General features: G+C 43.9%; 1 protein-coding gene across 1 annotated transcript in view; it reads right to left on the bottom strand.

The window, feature by feature from the left end:
• LOC124805329 (ras association domain-containing protein 10-like) overlaps positions 1 to 20,281 on the bottom strand; it is a 1,110,196-nt gene that overhangs the window by 394,127 nt on the left and 695,788 nt on the right. Inside the window, exon 4 of the mRNA XM_047265850.1 lies at positions 16,701 to 16,776. The gene's annotated coding sequence lies outside the window, so the exon portion shown is untranslated. The remainder of the gene's footprint in view (positions 1 to 16,700; positions 16,777 to 20,281) is intronic.

Genomic DNA, 20,281 nt, shown 5'->3' with positions numbered 1-20,281 from the left:
CATGGAATAACATGTCCATTGTAATTCTTCCTTGGCGTAACTTGTCGGTTCTTTATAAAATTTATCGTAACAACTTAGTTCACATTTTCTTAAAACCCAAGACCACCCAGGAGAAACAGTACATGGCGCAGGACTCTGCCTGCGATGCAGCTTCCAGCGTTAAGCGGTAGTAAATGAAATTTTCAGTTGAATTACTTATTGTCTGTAAATGGACTACGATTCAGCAGAAGAAGTTTTCGTTTCACACATGCTTGTTCTTGTACTAAACTTGGTGTTTTTCCAGTGAGTACAATAGTATTTTAATATTTTTCATTATCTACATTTGGTGCATGTGAATACTCTTCGACTATGGTATAGCCATCTGTATACTGTATCGTGAACTTATTGCGCAATTTTTTGTATTTCGATATTTTTACGAACATACTTTTTTAATATGTATCAAGTTGATCGTGGTATGTCTCAATTAATCAGAAATAAATGAAAAATAAATTCTCTTATGACGAAACAACCTCTAATCTAAAGGGGCGTTAAGGAACCGAGTGGATACGAAAGTCTCGGGATCAAGATAAATTTTATGCGGACCAAGCGATACGCGACCATTAATCGAAATAGTCGATGAACTGCGGACTATTGCCGTTCGAAAGCGTACATCCAAAAAATTAAACTGTCGCCGTCAGGGTTGGAGGAGGAGGAGGAGATTAGTGTTTAACGTCCCGTCGACAACGAGGTCATTAGAGACGGAGCGCAAGCTCGGGTGAGGGAAGGATGGGGAAGGAAATCGGCCGTGCCCTTTCAAAGGAACCATCCCGGCATTTGCCTGAAGCGATTTAGGGAAATCACGGAAAACCTAAATCAGGATGGCCGGAGACGGGATTGAACCGTCGTCCTCCCGAATGCGAGTCCAGTGTGTTAACCACTGCGCCACCTCGCTCGGTCGTCAGGGTTGAAGATTGCTTTATACAAGATAGTCAGAAACGACATGGAAAGCTTCTAAAGGTGTTGCAGGGTAGGTTACGCTGAGAAATAACTGTTTAAAAGAAAAAAAATTCGATACGTTATGCCGTTCCCGAGATAATTAGCGTTGAAGGTAGCCAACCAGGCGGTTGCGCGCACAGATTCCTGCGGCCCGCCAGATACAGTTAGTATCAGTTCTTCTCACATCGTGGATGATAGCGCACGAGACTGCTAAGGCTTTGGCTAGAGTTCGATCCTTACCGTCGTCACATATCCAATTTCTGTCGGTCTGTTGTTCGGTTTTCCGAAAACAATCGAAGAACACGTTTGGTGACACAGTCTCTGGCGGGCTGCATGGATTTGCACGCGCAACCGTCTGATTGGCTAAGTTCAATGATAATTAACTTGGAAATCGCGCAACGTATCGAATTTTTTTCTTAACAATTATTTCTCAGCACAAACTACCCTGCAACACTCTTACAATCTTTTCAGATTGTTTCTAACCTGCACAAAAAAGAGCAAGATGCTAGTGGGAAGACGAATACCAAATATCGAAACACAGTACGGTAAATATTGTGGACAAATACAGAAAAAAAACTCTATACCTCTTTTCCTACCAATTAAAGCGGATAAAATTTTTTTGACTTCCGTAACCCGTATAGGATGCGATCACGACTCATTCCCCTGCTATTTTCACCTGATTCAGGTACGCAGTAATTGTTATTGTGACTGTGACACATTAACAATGGCAGACATTAATGACATTTTCTCCGTGTTTAAGCTTACGCAAACGGCAAACAGAATTCTTTCAACACTAAATCGGATTTCTCAGTTATATATTTCAGCTGCAGGACACTCAAACAGAAATATAACCGTTTTCAGTGTATTAGTAAGTTATTAACGAATTAACTTTTAAAAGAAAATAAAAGGAAGATAGTAAAATATTCGGAAACTAAACTAAAAATCAAGCGGAATTCTATACACAACTTTATGTACAAGAATACGTTACGTGGTAAATCCGTCAACTGAACAGGCTTGGGAGCCGCTCACAATGAAAACATATGCAAAGGCTACATTTAGCTACTTAGTATTGTAAGTTTGGTAACACCTTAATCTCCAAAATAGAGAAAAAATATTCATGATTGTGAGAGAAAGTCTTCTCACAGTGAAAATCAGTAAAAAATACGTAACTACTATATAGGTAAGCTACACACAAACTAGAAGCGGGACAGACAACAAATCCACGATTAATAATGCGATAGCGTGCAGTCGCATATTTAAATCTTCTCTGTGTGTAAAAGACAATGTCCTTACTAAGTGTCTGACGGACTCATGATCGCCTAGAGAAAAACCTCTAAAGATAAAAACTTGAAAGTTGTAAAATGTGTGAATATTATTCTATAGGCGTCGTTTAAGAAGGTATTTTTCTAAATTCCAAACCTAAGGGGGTGAAAAAGGTGATGAAGTGTTTTATAGAAATATGTCGCTGTTAAGGCAATTTGAAGCTATACCTACGAACATTAGTATTTGGTTTCTCTGTCAGAAATAAAGAATATTTGTATCAGCATTTTTGGAAATTTAACCTTACGGGGGTGAAATGGTGGGTGAAAGCTTTTTTTTTATTAAAGAGAAACTACAAAATTTGTAAAGCCGCATGTATGAACATTGCTATTTGACTTCTTGGTAATAAATAAAAAAATCGTGTTTCAGTGTTTTTGGAAATTGAACCCCTATGGAGGTGAAACGGGGGATGAAAGTTTTTATGGAAATATTTCACTCTGCAAGAATTTCTGAAGCAAAATCTATGAAAATTTGTATTTGGCTTCTCTGCTGGGAATAAAACATACGCATGTCACTGTTTTTCGAAATTCAACCCCTAAGGGAGTGAAATAGAGGTGAAATGTTTTATTAAAATATTTCATTGCAAAAACATTTTTAAAACTAAATCTTTGAGAATTGGCTTTCGTCTTCTCGATTACAGATGGAAAAAATACGTGTTTCACTGTTTTTGGAAATTCAACCCCTAAGGGGGTGAAATAGGGTACGACTGTTTCACTTAGCCTACTCATCATCACCCAACCCAAACCGCTAAGGATAGAAACCTGAACCTGGGAGAGGGTGTGGATCTTATACAGTAGGCATCTTTTAAGAAGGGGTTGTCCGAAATTCCACTCCTAAGGGGGTAGAGTAGGTGATGAAAGGCTTTTTGAAAATATGTCACTATTAAGGGAATTTTGAAGCTAGAACTACGAAAACTGATATTTGGTTTCTCAGTTAGAAAATAAGAAATTCGTATTTTAGAATTTTTGGAAATTCAACCTTTAGGGGGGTAAAAGAGTTTTTTTGGAAGTAGGCAATTACTAAAGAACACTAAAGGGTTTAAGGCTACGTCTATGACAATTGGCATTTGACTTCTAGGTTAGAAATAAAAAAAGAAATAAACGTGTTTCAGTGTTTCTGGAAATTCAACCCAAAAAGGATTGCAATAGCGAACGAAGATTTTTAAGAAAATATTTCTTTACATCAAAACATTTTAAGCTAAGTTTATAAATTGGTATTTCACTTCTCGGTTTGTTAGAGGACGAAAGTTGCTATGGAAATATCTTCACAAGAACACAAAAGGCAGCCGGCCGCTGTGGCCGAGCGGTTCTAGGCGCTTCAGTCCGGAACCGCGCTGCTGCTACGGTCGCAGGTTCGAATTCTGCCTCGGGCATGGATGTGTGTGATGTCCTTAGGTTAGTTAGGTCTGAGTAGTTCTAAGTCTAGGAGACTGATGACCTCAGATGTTAAGTCCCATTGCGCTTAGAGCCATTTAAACCATGTAAACACAAAAGGCATGATTAACAAAAACTTTAGATTCCAGTTACCAGAATCATTTTATGGTCAGAAGTACATTCGGAGACCTAGCTTATATGGGCTTAATTAGCGTGTAAAGGTTAGGTCTTGCAATTTGTGTGCAACATAAAATTCGATTACATAAAAACAAAAAGTCTCAGCGGGCCATACAGTCTACGAGAGCGAGGGAGCGGGCGCCATACTAGTATATAATAAAAAAAAAATTACGTGATGGTTACTGTGTTTCTCTATGTCTGTACCCCTATGCTGGACAACTTAATTAGATATTACCAACCATTACCCTTTAATAAGCCAATCGCTCATCATGAAAATCACGTGTTAATTCTTAGGACAATAATAAAGTTTTGGAATAAATGTAATCTCTCTGAAATTCTGACGGTGACTGAACGGGGTACTCTCTGCGTCGTGATGCCAACCGAAGAGCTACTTGACCTAGTAGTAGCGGCTCCATGGGACGAGAACTGGCAACGGCAGGGAGAGCAGTGTGCTGAGACCACGCCCTTCCATATCGCATCCAATGATGCCACTGGCAGAGGGTGATACGGCGGTCAGTCGGTACCAATGGGCCCGCACGGCCTCTGAACGGAGCTTACGTTTTAATGAGGATAAAACACGAGGCGACATGTTAGTTACCACGAGTACAGAAATCGAGGTGCATGAAAGGGAAGCAGCTGTTAAGAAATAAGTGAGACGGATTTACAGCTTATCTTCGATGTTATTCAGTCTGTACAACGGACAAGCAGTAACAGAAATCAAAGACATATTTGGCAAAGGAATTAAAGTTCAACGAGAAGATATAAATCTTTTGAAGTTTGTCGATAAAGTAATTAGGCCAGTAACAAGAAAGAATTTAGAAGATCAGTTGAGCGGAAAATAAGTTATAAGACGATTATCAACAAAAGTAAAAGAAGGGTAGTGGAATGTAGACGAATCACATAAACTGAGGTTCAGGGAACAGATTAGGCAATAAAACTATAAGAGTAGTAGGCGACTTTCCTACGTAGTAGCAAAATAAACGAGGATGAGCAATGTAGGGAGGATAAAAAATGTCGATTGGCAATAGTAAGAAAAGCATTTCTGAAAATGAACATAAATGTAACCGTTAGGAAGTCTTTTATGAAGGCAATTATCTGCAATGTAGCCTTGCACAAAAGCGAAACACAGACTATCGACGGGTACAACAAGAACAGAAAAGAATGTTTTGAATCTGTTGCTACAAAAGAATGTTAAACTTGGTGGAGGAGGGGCGGCTGATCCAGATAAATGATGAAGAGGTGTGGAATCCAACAAAGGAGAGAAAATTTGTGGTAAAAAATTGACCGAAAAAGGGATCTATTGGAAGCATACATTCTTGGGCGTCTAGGGATCGTCACTTTGGTAATGATGGGAAATTTGGGGGGGGGGGGAGGGGGCGGATTTGTACAGAGAGCCCTAGGACCAATGATTCACTACCTTCAGCAGGTTAAAGTGCATGTAGCATACAATATCTCCATTCGTTATTAGTACCGAAAACTTATTTATGTGGGCTGGATGTGACAGCAAAGCATTTCACGTGGGCGGTGCAGGAGGACATGTCACGAATGTTCTTTGCACTGACCTACGTCATCTCCACATGTCTCCGTTATGCAGAAGACATTCCTTGGTCACAAGACCATTGACAGCAGTCAAATACAGTGAGGATATCCACTAATCATTAATGGAGTGCTTGGCTATTGGCAACGAGTATTCAAACGATTTCAACAGCCCCAACACAGTTTTTACAGTCACTTGTAGAATGTGTACTACACGTAATTTCAATAACTTTGAATAATAATAGCGCATAATGGAAATAAAAGATAACTAAAACTGAACTCCGTTCGAACAGGCCTCGTAAGGCCCAGTGGTGCCGACCAGCCGCAGAGTCATCCTCAGCCTATAGGCGCCACTGGATGCAGATATGGGCCTGTTTTCGTGCCTGCAAAATATAATTAAGATCAGTAATATTTACAGCACACGCTCACCCTATGTACATCCTTCTCGATTCGCGTTCACCCTCACATTACCTAGCCGTCTATTCGGCGTTCTGGAATCTCTGTTATTGAATGCCGATCAGAGGCCGGTTAAGGCAACTTTGTATTATCAGTCATTTCAGGTGTTAGACAGCGCACCAACTACATAGCCTATTATCTCCCACCTTATTACTAAGACAGATCGTATTTTCACAATCAGATATTGTACATGTAAGGAACGTTAAATTTATTTGATATAACAATGATGCAGCTTTTAATATTTATAGACTTAAAACTAATTAAGAAACAGGAATATCTTAAAATTAACGAATTTTGTACAGAAGACAGGAATTTAAGAAGACAGAAAAGAGGTTATGAAATATTGTAACTTTATGACACATTATACATTCGGAAAAATATTCTAAAATAACAAAATTCTTGTAGTCAAGAAGAAGAAATAAAAGATAATAGGAAAGTACATAGATGTGCCCACCACATAGCTATCTTGAATGTGAGAGCTCGACAGACCATCAAGCTTATCACATTTGAGGTAGCGTTCAAAAAAAAAAAAATGTATATATATATATATTGCACGCCATCTCAAATGTGATAAGCTTGAAGATCTGTCGAGCTCTCACATTCAAGATAGCTATGTGGTGGGCACATCTATGTACTTTCCTATTATCTTTTATTTCTTCTTCTTAACTACAAGAATTTTGTTATTTTAGAATATTTTTCCGAATGTATAATGTGTCATAAAGTTACAATATTTCATAACCTCTTTTCTGTCTTCTTAAATTCCTGTCTTCTGCACAAAATTCGTTAATTTTAATATATATATATATATATATATATATATATATATATATATATATATATATATATATATGTGTGTGTGTGTGTGTGTGTGTGTGTGTGTGCGTGTGTGCGTCTGTCACAGTCTAAAGTGACTTATGAATTCGTAGTCCTCCGCAAGTGCGCACGATTGTTCGGCTGAAACCAAACTGTCACAGTCTAAAGTGACTTATGAATTCGTAGTCCTTCGCAAGCGCGCACATTGTTCGGCTGAAACCAAACCGATGGAAGTGTTCTTGATAGGGGGACCATAGCCTACGAGGAAACGGACTGTGCCGCTTGTGGTATCTGTACGTTTTAGCATCATTCGTTCCTTGAAGTTCGACAGAAAGGCGTGCGCGCGCGACGCTCCTTTTCTTTTGAATCCCATTCTCTCTGCCAGATATGAGTTCACCAGCGGTTTGGTTGGGGCCTTTCAGAGATATTCTCTCCTACAATTTCAAGTACCTTGTCACGTCTACCTTTCTTCAATGCCCAGTTCGTGATCACTGCGCAGTAGGCGTTGCCCATTTGGGTTTATACCATATTGCAAAACATTACAGTTTCAACAACCCTCATATTTGGCCAACATGTTTCGAATTTAATGAATTTGATAGGTCTCAGCATATGGCCTATTACTCACAAATGTTAGAATAAGTTACGCAGAGCTGAAGAGGTTCTTACAGTTCAGACTAGCGTGAGAGTTGCATCAAACCAGTCTTTGGCCTCAAGACCGCATCAGCCACCGCGATGGCGACGACGACGATGACGATGACAACAACAGCAGCAACAACAACAACGACAAATGGTTCAAATGGGTCTGAGCACTATGGGACTTAACATCTATGGTCATCAGTCCCCTAGAACTTAGAACTACTTAAACCTAACTAACCTAAGGACAGCACACAACACCCAGCCATCACGAGCCAGAGAAAATCCCTGACTCCGCCGGGAATCGAACCCGGGAACCCAGGCGTGAGAAGCGAGAACGCTACCGCACGACCACGAGATGCGGGCAACAACAACGACAACGACACTGTCCAGTTTTATCACATTCCTGAAACGCTATGAGTGTGTTGTTGGGCAACAGGCCAAAAACCAATCAAATTAAAGAAAAAAAAAAAGAATCGCCGAGGTATAAAATGAAAGGAATGAGACAAATGGGATGGTCTGGTAGCAAGGGAAGGTCAGAGGTTGGAGGAAAGTAAGAGGTGTATGAGTGAGAATGTGTAGGAGAAAAGAGTGAGATAAATAGAGTAGGTTGAGGAAGCGCAACAGTGGACAAGCCAGTGGGGGGACAGCGCTGGCTATTGCGCAAGGCGCCCCTCGTTACCGGGAGTGTTGCCGCGCGCATGTAGGCGCACGCACCCTGACAGCGGCGTATTACTTACGGCCTCGTTATTCGTCGTTTTTGAACTGTACGCCTGGCGAGCGTCGGAATACAGTGACCTTTCTGCGGGAGCGCGGGGGGAAAGGACACGGACCGCGGCCCGGTGGTTCAAAGGCCAGGCCTCCCGCCACAGGTTCGCCCCGCTGACGGGACGAACAGGAAGGCAGTTGGCTATGGAGGGGGTCGTTAATTTACATCCTGCGGGCTCGCCGCGCCCTCACCAATGCAGTCGCTCGCTTCCTAATTAAAAGCACGTCTAATACGCCGCCTCTTTTGGTTACAGTGGGCGGTGCCCTGCTGCCTTAACTGACCTCTCGGAAACTGGTATGCGGCCGAAGTGGCGAGGTGACCCGCAGAATAATCGCGCTTGGTTAGCTGTCGTACAGTACAGTTACATCTACGGTTACCAGAGTACACAGTAGGGATCGCTTGGTGCGTGCGCAGTAGCAAGCTGCGACGCCGACGTCACACCGCTCAGTAGCACGCCACTGCCATACCCTACCATGTTATCATTGCGCTTTTTAGAGAATACAGTGTTGTTTAACGGACGTGACTCCTTCCAGATGGAGTAAAATAATGAGTCTTTCTGCCCGTTTACGTGTCATTCGATATATTTCTTTATGTTGTGCATCATCTCCCAATTCTTGCACGAAGCGTCGATTCTCCGCAAATATTCCCGTATTTCGCTGAAATTCTCGCCATTCTTAGAAGGTATGCTGCGTCTGTGGTAGCAAATCGACGATGATGAGACCAAATCATTAGGATAACACATACACATTCACAGGAAATCAAACCCGGTACTCCGTAGTATACTCGGTGAACATTAATACAACCGATAGACAGCAGGGACGGATTCCTGATTGGAAAGGGAGAGATAATGTTCCTTTGAATATGTGTCCAAAAATACACTACTGGCCATTAAAATTGCTACACCACGAAGATGACGTGCTACAGACGCGAAATTTAACCGACAGGAAGAAGATGCTGTGATATGCAAATGATTAGCTTTTCAGAGCATTCACACAAGGTTGGCGCCGGTGGCGACACTTACAACGTGCTGACATGAGGAAATTTTCCAACCGATTTCTCATACACAAACAGCAGTTGATCGGCGTTGCCTGGTGGAACGTTCTTGCGATACCTCTTGTGAGGAGGAGAAATGCGTACCATCACGTTTCCGACTTTGATAAAGTTCGGATTGTAGCCCATCGCGATTGCGGTTTATCGTAACGTGACATTGCTGCTCGCGTTGGTCGAAATCCAATGACTGTTAGCAGAATATGGAATCGGTGGGTTCAGGAGGGTAATACGGAACGCCACGCTGGATCCCAACGGCCTCTTATCACTAGCAGCCGAGATGACAGGCATCTTATCCGCATGGCTGTAACGGATCGTGCAGCCACGTCTCGATCCCGAGTCAACAGATGGGGACGTTTGCAAGACAACAACCATCTGCACGAACAGTTCGACGACGTTTGCAGCAGCATGGATTATCAGCTCGGAGACCATGGCTGCAGTTACCCTTGACGCTGCATCACAGACAGGAGCGACTGCGATGGTGTACTGAACGACGAACGTGGGTGCACGAATGACAAAACGTCATTTTTTCGGATGAATCCAGGTTCTGTTAACAGCATCATGATGGTCTCATCCTTGTTTGGTGACAGCGCGGTAAACGCACATTGAAACCGTGTATTCGTCATCGCCATACTGGCGTATCACCCGGCGTGATGGTATGGGTTGCCACTGGTTACACGTCTCGGTCACCTCTTGTTCGCATTGACGGCACTTTGAACAGTGGACGTTACATTTCAGATGTGTTACGACCCGTGGCTCTACCCTTCATTCGATCCCTGCGAAACCCTGCATTTGAGCAGGATAATGCACGACCACATGTTGCAGGTCCTTTTGGTGCCTTTCTGGATACAGAAAATGTTCGACTGCTGCTCTGGCCAGCACATTCTCCAGATCTCTCGCCAATTTAAAACGTCTGGTCAAAGGTGGCCGAGCAGCTGGCTCGTCATAATACGCCAGTCACTACTCTTGATGAACTGTGGTAACGTATTGAAGCTGCATGGGCAGCTGTCCCTGTACACGCCATCCAAGCTCTGTTTGACTCAATGCCCAGCCGTATCAACGCCGTTATTACGGCCAGAGGTCGTTGTTCTGGGTACTGATTTCTCAGGATCTATGCACCCAAATTGGGTGAAAATGTAATCACATGAGAGTTCTAGTATAATATATATGTCCAATGAATACCCGTTTATCATCTGCCTTTCTTCTTGGTGTAGCAGTTTTAATTGCCATTAGTGTACATCATTGCCACGATAGTTCAGGTATACATGCCGACGTCGCAAGCTGAAGATGAACAGATAGAGAAAGTGTATGAGGATATTGAAAGGGTAATGCAGTATGTAAAGGGGGACGAAAATCTAATAGTCATGGGCGACTGGAATGCAGTAATAGTGAATACTCTGTTCAAGAATCACAAGAGGAGGAGGTATACTTGGAAAAGGCCGGGAGATACGGGAAGATTTCAATTAGATTACATCATGGTCAGACAGAGATTCCGAAATCAGATACTGGACTGTAAGGCGTACCCAGGAGCAGATATAGACTCAGATCACAATATAGTAATGATGAAGAGTAGGCTGAAATTCAAGACTTTAGTCAGGAAGAATCAATACGCAAAGAAGTCGGATACGGAAGTACTAAGGAATGACGAGATACGTTTGAGGTTCTCTAACGCTATAGATACAGCAATAAGGAATAGCGCAGTAGGCAGTACAGTTGAAGAGGAATGGACATCTCTAAAAAGGGCCATCACAGAAGTTGGGAAGGAAAACATGGGTACAAAGAAGGTAGCTGCGAAGTATCCATGGGTAACAGAAGATATACTTCAGTTGATTGATGAAAGGAGGAAGTACAAAAATGTTCCGGAAAAATCAGGAATACTGAAATACAAGTCGCTGACGAATGAAATAAATAGGAAGTGCAGGGAAGCTAAGACGAAATGGCTGCAGGAAAAATGTGAAGACATCGAAAAAGATATTATTGTCGGAAGGACAGACTCAGCATATAGGAAAGTCAAAATAACCTTTGGTGTCATTAAAAGCAACGGTGGTAACATGAAGAGTGCAGCGGAAATTCCACTGTTAAATGCAGAGGAGAGAGCAGATAGGTGGAAAGAATACATTGAAAGCCTCTATGAGGGTGAAGATTTGTCTGATGTGATAGAAGAAGAAACAGGAGACGATTTAGAAGAGATAGGGGATCCAGTATTAGAATCGGAATTTAAAAGAGCTTTGGAGGACTTACGGTCAAATAAGGCAGAAGGGATAGATAACATTCCATCAGAATTTCGAAAATCATTGGGAGAAGTGGCAACAAAACGACTATTCACGTTGGTGTGTAGAATATGAGTCTGGTGACATACCATCTGACTTTCGGAAAAGCATCATCCACACAATTCCGAAGACGGCAAGAGCTGACAAGTGCGAGAATTATCGCACAATCAGCTTAACAGCTCATGCATCGATGCTGCTTACAAGAATAATATACAGAAGAATGGAAAAGAAAATTGAGAATGCACCAGGTGACGATCAGTTTGGCTTTAGGAAAAGTAAAGGGACGAGAGAGGCAATTCTGACGTTACGGCTAATAATGGAAGCAAGGCTAAAGAAAAATCAAGACACTTTCATAGGATTTGTCGACCTGGAAAAAGCGTTCGACAATATAAAATGGTGCAAGCTGTTCGAGATTCTGAAAAAAGTAGGGGTAAGCTATAGGGAGAGACGGGTCATATACAATATGTACAACAACCAAGAGGGAATAATAAGAGTGGACGATCAAGAACGAAGTGCTCGTATTAAGAAGGGTGTAAGACAAGGCTGTAGCCTTTCGCCCCTACTCGTCAATCTGTAACATCGAGGAAGCAATGATGGAAATAAAAGAAAGGTTCAGGAATGGAATTAAAATACAAGGTGAAAGGATATCAATGATGCGATTCGCTGATGACATTGCTATCCTGAGTGAAAGTGAAGAAGAATTAAATGATCTGCTGAACGGAATTAACAGTCTAATGAGTACACAGTGTGGTTTGAGAGTAAATCGGAGAAAGACGAAGGTAATGAGAAGTAGTAGAAATGAGAACAGCGAGAAACTTAACATCAGGATTGATGGTCACGAAGTCAATGAAGTTAAGGAATTCTGCTACCTAGGCAGTAAAATAACCAATGACGGACGGAGCAAGGAGGACATCAAAAGCAGACTCGCTATGGCAAAAAAGGCATTTCTGGCCAAGAGAAGTCTACTAATATCAAATATCGGCCTTAATTTGAGGAAGAAATTTCTGAGGATGTACGCCTGGAGTACAGCATTGTATTGTAGTGAAACATGGACTGTGGGGAAACCGGAACAGAAGAGAATCGAAGCATTTGAGATGTGGTGCTATAGACGAATGTTGAAAATTAGGTGGACTGATAAGGTAAGGAATGAGGAGGTTCTACGCAGAATCGGAGAGGAAAGGAATATGTGGAAAACACTGATAAGGAGAAGGGACAGGATGATAGGACATCTGCTAAGACATGAAGGAATGACTTCCATGGTACTAGAGGGAGCTGTAGAGGGCAAAAACTGTAGAGGAAGACAGAGATTGGAATACGTCAAGCAAATAATTGAGGACGTAGGTTGCAAGTGCTACTCTGAGATGAAGAGGTTAGCACAGGAAAGGAATTCGTGGTGGGCCGCATCAAACCAGTCAGTAGACTGATGACAAAAAAAAGATGGCGCTGACCAATGTCAGTTCCTCTGACACTGTTGTGTGTTCCTTGTGTGTTGCAGGCAGTGTGACTGACGCAGCGTACTGTAAGCACCAGAATGATGTTCATGCCGGGAACAAGCCGAGATGGTTTGTGTACGGCCAAACAGATCTAACCAGCCGAGAGACAGCACGGCTGTACAAAACAAGTATACCCTCGCAGACACCAACCACATCACACAACATTTCAAGTCCTGTTCGGGCGTTTCTGTGATCATGACTCCATTCAGACAGACGAACGGGCAGGGAGGCGGCGGACTTTGCGTTCAACAGATTTGGAGGAACGGGATCTACGGTATACTGACACGAACCCGTCTACAAGCTCCAGGTAAGTTGCCAGCCAAAGTGCGATTATGTGTATCCTGCATGACAACCGCTATTATACCTATCACCTGAAACATACAAGCAACACGCGACACGTGGTCCGATGAACAGTCATTCATCAACGCCATCTACCGTAGCGACGATGCATTTCTGGACACATGTTCATGGGACCTTCTTTCCTCCATTCCCTTTCAGGAATCCGTTCCTGCAGCTTGTCGGTTTTATTGATGTTCACCATGTAGAGACAGTGACAGTAACCACTGGACCACATGCTGCGAACTTTCTGGGGTTGGGACTTCAGTGTATACAATAGTATCATTTGCGATTGACAATTAAGTTATCCCTGTGTTGAAGGGTTCTGAGAAAAAGGATTTTTTTTTTAAATGGAGTAATTACGGTTTGCTGTGTGACCGCGAGTTGTACAGACTACTCCAGACAACGAAAAACTTAGAAATTAAGTTTCTTATAACTTCTAAGAACAATGAAACGAGACAAAATGGGTAAATTCTTGTAAACGTTCCGATCTGGTTTCAGTTGCTCAATTCATTTTGCTGACTCGTATAATGAAAGGAATCTGTAAAGTGAACTGTTTAATTTCCTTCCGAAACGCAAATTGAAACCTCGTGCTGTTCCAACTCTATATGTTCCTTTCTCCAGAGCTGACTTAGGGCGCAGCATTGAGTCTAAAAATGAGAAAAAATTACTGAATAGTAGAAGAGATTTAACAGGTAAATATATTACCAACTAATAAAGAAACGAGAAAAGTGTTAATTATGTAAACAAACAAAGCTTTAAAAGTGACAATAAGCGTTTGTGGCGACAATAAAAATTATAGAAAAAGGAATAAAAGAATTTAGACAAAAGAATACAGTTTTACAGGATAGTCTCCGTCGGTGTAATATTGGGTTCCGCGAAATTAAGCATTTTCAAATACTGATTATGGAAGGATACTGTGCTAATTGATCATATGAAGATATTTCATGGGCTGTGATTTCACGTTGTACATCGTATAAAGCGTTATGTTTTTAAATAAAGGCAAATTTATTACTTTATCCGACTAATAAATAAGTTGAATATACACTCCAAGAAATTGAAATAAGAACACCGTGAATTCATTGTCCCAGGAAGGGGAAACTTTATTGACACATTCCTGGGGTCAGATACATCACGTGATCACACTGACAGAACCACAGGCACACAGACACAGGCAACAGAGCATGCACAATGTCGGCACTAGTACAGTGTATATCCACCTTTCGCAGCAATGCAGGCTGCTATTCTCCCATGGAGACGATCGTAGAGATGCTGGATGTAGTCCTGTGGAACGGCTTGCCATGCCATTTCCACCTGGCGCCTCAGTTGGACCAGCGATCGTGCTGGACGTGCAGACCGCGTGAGACGACACTTCATCCAGTCCCAAACATGCTCAATGGGGGACAGATCCGGAGATCTTGCTGGCCAGGGTAGTTGACGTACACCTTCTAGAGCACGTTGGGTGGCACGGGATACATGCGGACGTGCATTGTCCTGTTGGAACAGCACGTTCCCTTGCCGGTCTAGGAATAGTAGAACGATGGGTTCGATGACGGTTTGGATGTACCGTGCACTATTCAGTGTCCCCTCGACGATCACCAGTGGTGTACGGCCAGTGTAGGAGATCGCTCCCCACACCATGATGCCGGGTGTTGGCCCTGTGTGCCTCGGTCGTATGCAGTCCTGATTGTGGCGCTCACCTGCACGGCGCCAAACACGCATACGACCATCATTGGCACCAAGGCAGAAGCGACTCTCATCGCTGAAGACGACACGTCTCCATTCGTCCCTCCATTCACGCCTGTCGCGACACCACTGGAGGCGGGCTGCACGATGTTGGGGCGTGAGCGGAAGACGGCCTAACGGTGTGCGGGACCGTAGCCCAGCTTCATGGAGACGGTTGCGAATGGTCCTCGCCGATACCCCAGGAGCAACAGTGTCCCTAATTTGCTGGGAAGTGGCGGTGCGGTCCCCTACGGCACTGCGTAGGATCCTACGGTCTTGGCGTGCATCCGTGCGTCGCTGCGGTCCGGTCCCAGGTCGACGGGTACGTGCACCTTCCGCCGACCACTGGCGACAACATCGATGTACTGTGGAGACCTCACGCCCCACGTGTTGAGCAATTCGGCGGTACGTCCACCCGGCCTCCCGCATGCCCACTATACGCCCTCGCTCAAAGTCCGTCAACTGCACATACGGTTCACGTCCACGCTGTCGCGGCATGCTACCAGTGTTAAAGACTGCCATGGAGCTCCGTATGCCACGGCAAACTGGCTGACACTGACGGCGGCGGTGCACAAATGCTGCGCAGCTAGCGCCATTCGACGGCCAACACCGCGGTTCCTGGTGTGTCCGCTGTGCCGTGCGTGTGATCATTGCTTGTACAGCCCTCTCGTAGTGTCCGGAGCAAGTATGGTGGGTCTGACACACCGGTGTCAATGTGTTCTTTTTTCCATTTCCAGGAGTGTAACACGAATAGTCTCGATGGTATTCACAACTGTGTACGAGTTAAACACGTGTACAGAAAAAGATTTTGTCGCTTACAATGTTTTCGCTGTTCACGCAGTAAAACTTCAAATTATTATTTCTTTTTCTTCGAATTCCATTCTAGACGCAGTCTGCAGACAGTATCCACATATACCACAATATGTACCTGCAAAATGATATCATTCTACAACACATAGTTCAGGAGATAAATCGGCATATACATTTAGATGCGTGAAGAACTAGCTATCGCTTGTAATAGAGCGCAGATTACCCAGACTATACGCAGCCAGTGTTTCATAATGAGAGCAATTAACGACTTTCAAAAACCTTTAAGCATAATTTCAAACCTATTCTAAATTTTTTCTCGCTTACTTGCTTGACGTCAAATATTTAATACGTTAACTCATTTATAATCAGACTTTTGAAGGTTTCTTATACACGGGAGTTCGATTCATTAAAGAATCTAAGGTTTACGGGCATGGACTCGTAAGTGACTCTTTTAGGTTTTACCTCCACTGTAGATGAGTTGGCGAGTCTCTGATTTGTATGCGGAGGTTCCTGTTTCGATTCCTGGTACTGCCAGGTGTTTTTACTTGGCGGGAGTACACTTCAATGAGTGCACTGAGCCTCCCGAGGCCAGTTGGGTAAGAAATAGCGACTCCGAAGTTTGTAAAGCTGATAATGTCTGGGAGAGCGGTATGCTGAGGGCGCTTCCCCTTCCCTCCCACCTTCAAATGAATGACGCTTTACCTACGGCGGACGGTCAGCGTCTAATCGTCCTTAAAACCTAGTCAGAGAGTTAGTTTATAAAAACGCAGTTGCTTTTATTTATGTGCTTGTCGAGATGCATATCAGAACATACATTGCCAGAACATAATAGGGTAATAATAATAATAATAATAATAATAGTCTGCCCTCTATCAGCAACTGCTAGATACAGTGAATTTACGATCGTCGCTCTGGGTGTCACAGCGGGGCTACCTGATTTTATCTATTTGCTCCAGGCGGTTCTTACCTGTGCTTTGGCGAGACCTTCCGCAGAAATGATGATGCCTTTGTGGAAGCACGAAGCAAGCTCCTGGTACCCCAACCTGTAAAAAAGAGAAAAACGTGCGGTAATGGAGCTGACTCTCATGAACAACACAATCTCAGTGGAAGCAAAAGTGCGATAACATACAGTGTTTTGATTTTGTATCAAAATGCTGGCCGCATCATGTTATTGAATGTTGCAGAAGTTAGCAGTGGTGTGTTTCTACTATGGGTCGTATTGTTAAACTGACGATATGGCCAAGTCCAAGGATGACGATGAAGCTTTTCTTACTGTGAGAACACGATGGAAACACGCTACTACAGATGAATTTTGGATTTTTAGTAAGTAGAGGAGATTACGTCAGATTGTTAGTGTTGTTTGAAAACGGATTTCTCCAAGTGACTTAGCGGTTTTGCAATACAACGCACGTTATAATGTAGCACCATTATTACAAAATTCATCACACATTTTTTTCGGTGTGTAAGCCTAGGGACTGATGGCCTCAGCAGTTTGGTCCCATAGGAACCTATCACAAATTTAAAAAAAGCCAGAATCAACTTTTGCAGGGTGAACTGCTGCGAGACGTGCAGGAGGAGAGTCAATGAAGTTCTGGAAGGTACCAAAAGCGATGTGGAGCCAAACTGACTCCAGTGTCGTGGCTAGCTAGGTTTCTTGGGTGAGATAGCCCCACAAATACTCGATTGCATTTAAATTTGGTGAATGTGATGGCCAGGGGAGTACAGTAAACACATCCTGGTGCTCTTTGAACCACGCACGCACGTTGCAAGCTCTGTGGGACGCTGCATTGTCATGCTGGTAGGTGCCACCGTGTCGAGGTAAACAAACCCGATGTAGAGGTGGACGTAGTCCTAAGGATAGATGCGTACTTGTATTGACCCGTGGCCTAGGAGTAGCGTCTTTGAGGGCGGAGGAGCGGATAGAGGTTCAGGGCACTCTCTTGTCCTAGGGGTGGGAAATTGCCCCTAAAGGCGGAAGAATCAGCAATGATCAACGACATGAGGATGCAGAAGGCAATGGAAACCACTGCATTAAAGACACGTAACGTGTATCCACGGGACATATGGCCTGTAATTGAAGAAGTGTCATGATGATCTCTCTATTGGCAAAAGATTCCGGAATAGTCCCCCATTCGGATCTCCGGGAGGGGACTGCCAAGAGGGAGGTTACCATGAGAAAAAGATTGAATAATCTACGAAAGGATAACGTTCTACGAGTCGGGGCGTGGAATGTCAGAAGCTTGAACGTGGTAGGGAAACTAGAAAATCTGAAAAGGGAAATGCAAAGGCTCAATCTAGATATAGTAGGGGTCAGTGAAGTGAAGTGGAAGGAAGACAAGGATTTCTGGTCAGAAGAGTATCGGGTAATATCAACAGCAGCAGAAAATGGTATAACAGGTGTAGGATTCGTTATGAATAGGAAGGTAGGGCAGAGGATGTGTTACTGTGAACAGTTCAGTGACCGGGTTGTTCTAATCAGAATCGACAGCAGACCAACACCGACAACGATAGTTCAGGTATACATGCCGACGTCGCAAGCTGAAGATGAACAGATAGAGAAAGTGTATGAAGATATTGAAAGGGTAATGCAGTATGTAAAGGGGGACGAAAATCTAATAGTCATGGGCGACTGGAATGCACTTGTAGGGGAAGGAGACAAGGAATGAAAGAGGAGAAAGACTAATTGAGTTCTGTAACAAGTTTCAGCTAACAACAGCGAATACCCTGTTCAAGAATCACAAGAGGAGGAGGTATACTTGGAAAAGGCCGGGAGATACGGGAAGATTTCAATTAGATTACATCATGGTCAGACAGAGATTCCGAAATCAGATACTGAATTGTAAGGCGTACCCAGGAGGTACTAGAGGGAGCTGTAGAGGGGAAAAACTGTAGAGGAAGACAGAGATTGGAATACGTCAAGCAAATAATTGAGGACGTAGGTTGCAAGTGCTACTCTGAGATGAAGAGGTTGGCACAGGAAAGGAATTCGTGGCGGGCCGCATCAAACCAGTCAGTAGACTGATGACAAAAAAAAAGTGTAACCGAAATAATGTCCAGTCACATTAATGAAAGTGACGTCCGCCCCGACAGCCGAATGGTCAGCGTGACGGACTGCCATCCTAAGGCGCCCGGGTTCGATTCCCAGCTGGATCGGGGATTTTATCCGCTCAGGGACTGGGTGTGGTGTTGTCCTCATCATCGTTTCATCCCCATCCGACGCGCAGGTCGCCCATTGTGGCGTCGAATGTGATAAGACCTGCACCAGGGCGGCCGAACCTGCCCCGTAAGGAGCGTCCCGGCCAATGACGCCAAACGCTCATTTCCAGCTGTCAACCGAGCGGGATAGCCGCGCGGTATAGGGCGCCTTGCCACGGTTCGCGTGGCTTCCCCCGCCGGAGGTTCGAGTCTTCCCTCCGGCATGTGTGTGTGTGTGTGTGTGTGTGTGTGTGTGTGTGTGTGTGTGTGTGTGTGTGTGTGTGTGTTATGTATGTGTGTGTGTGTGTGTGTGTGTGTGTGTGTGCGTGTGTGTGTGTGTGTGTGCCTGTGTGTGTGTGTGTGTGCGTGTGCGTGTGAGTGTGCGTGTGCGTGTGCGTGTGTGTGTGTTGTCCTAAGTTGGTTTAAGTTAGAGCCTAGAGACCGATGGCCTCAGCAGTTTGGTCCCATAGGAACTTACCACAAATTAAAAAAAAGTCAGAACCAACGTTTGCAGGGTGAACTGCTGCGAGACGTGCAGGAGGAGATTCAATGAAGTTCTGGAAGGTACCAAAAGCGATGTGGAGCCAAGTTGACTCCAGTGTCGTGGCTAGCTAGGTTTCTCGGGTGAGATAGCCCCACAGATACTCGATTGCATTTAAATTTGGTGAATGTGATGGCCAGGGGAGTACAGTAAACACATCCTGGTGCTCTTTGAACCACGCACGCACGTTGCAAGCTCTGTGGGACGCTGCATTGTCATGCTGGTAGGTGCCACCGTGTCGAGGTAAACAAACCCGATGTAGAGGTGGACGTAGTCCTAAGGATAGATGCGTACTTGTATTGACCCGTGGCCTAGGGGTAGCGTCTTTGAGGGCGGAGGAGCGGATAGAGGTTCAGGGCACTCTCTTGTCCTAGGGGTGGGAAATTGCCCCTAAAGGCGGAAGAATCAGCAATGATCAACGACATGAGGATGCAGAAGGCAATGGAAACCACTGCATTAAAGACACGTAACGTGTATCCACGGGACATATGGCCTGTAATTGAAGAAGTGTCATGATGATCTCTCTATTGGCAAAAGATTCCGGAATAGTCCCCCATTCGGATCTCCGGGAGGGGACTGCCAAGAGGGAGGTTACCATGAGAAAAAGATTGAATAATCTACGAAAGGATAACGTTCTACGAGTCGGGGCGTGGAATGTCAGAAGCTTGAACGTGGTAGGGAAACTAGAAAATCTGAAAAGGGAAATGAAAAGGCTCAATCTAGATATAGTAGGGGTCAGTGAAGTGAAGTGGAAGGAAGACAAGGATTTCTGGTCAGAAGAGTATCGGGTAATATCAACAGCAGCAGAAAAT

This window comes from Schistocerca piceifrons, chromosome 7 (genome assembly GCF_021461385.2).
Source record: "Schistocerca piceifrons isolate TAMUIC-IGC-003096 chromosome 7, iqSchPice1.1, whole genome shotgun sequence".
NCBI lineage: Eukaryota > Metazoa > Arthropoda > Insecta > Orthoptera > Acrididae > Schistocerca > Schistocerca piceifrons.
This window is presented reverse-complemented; position numbering and strand designations above follow the sequence as displayed.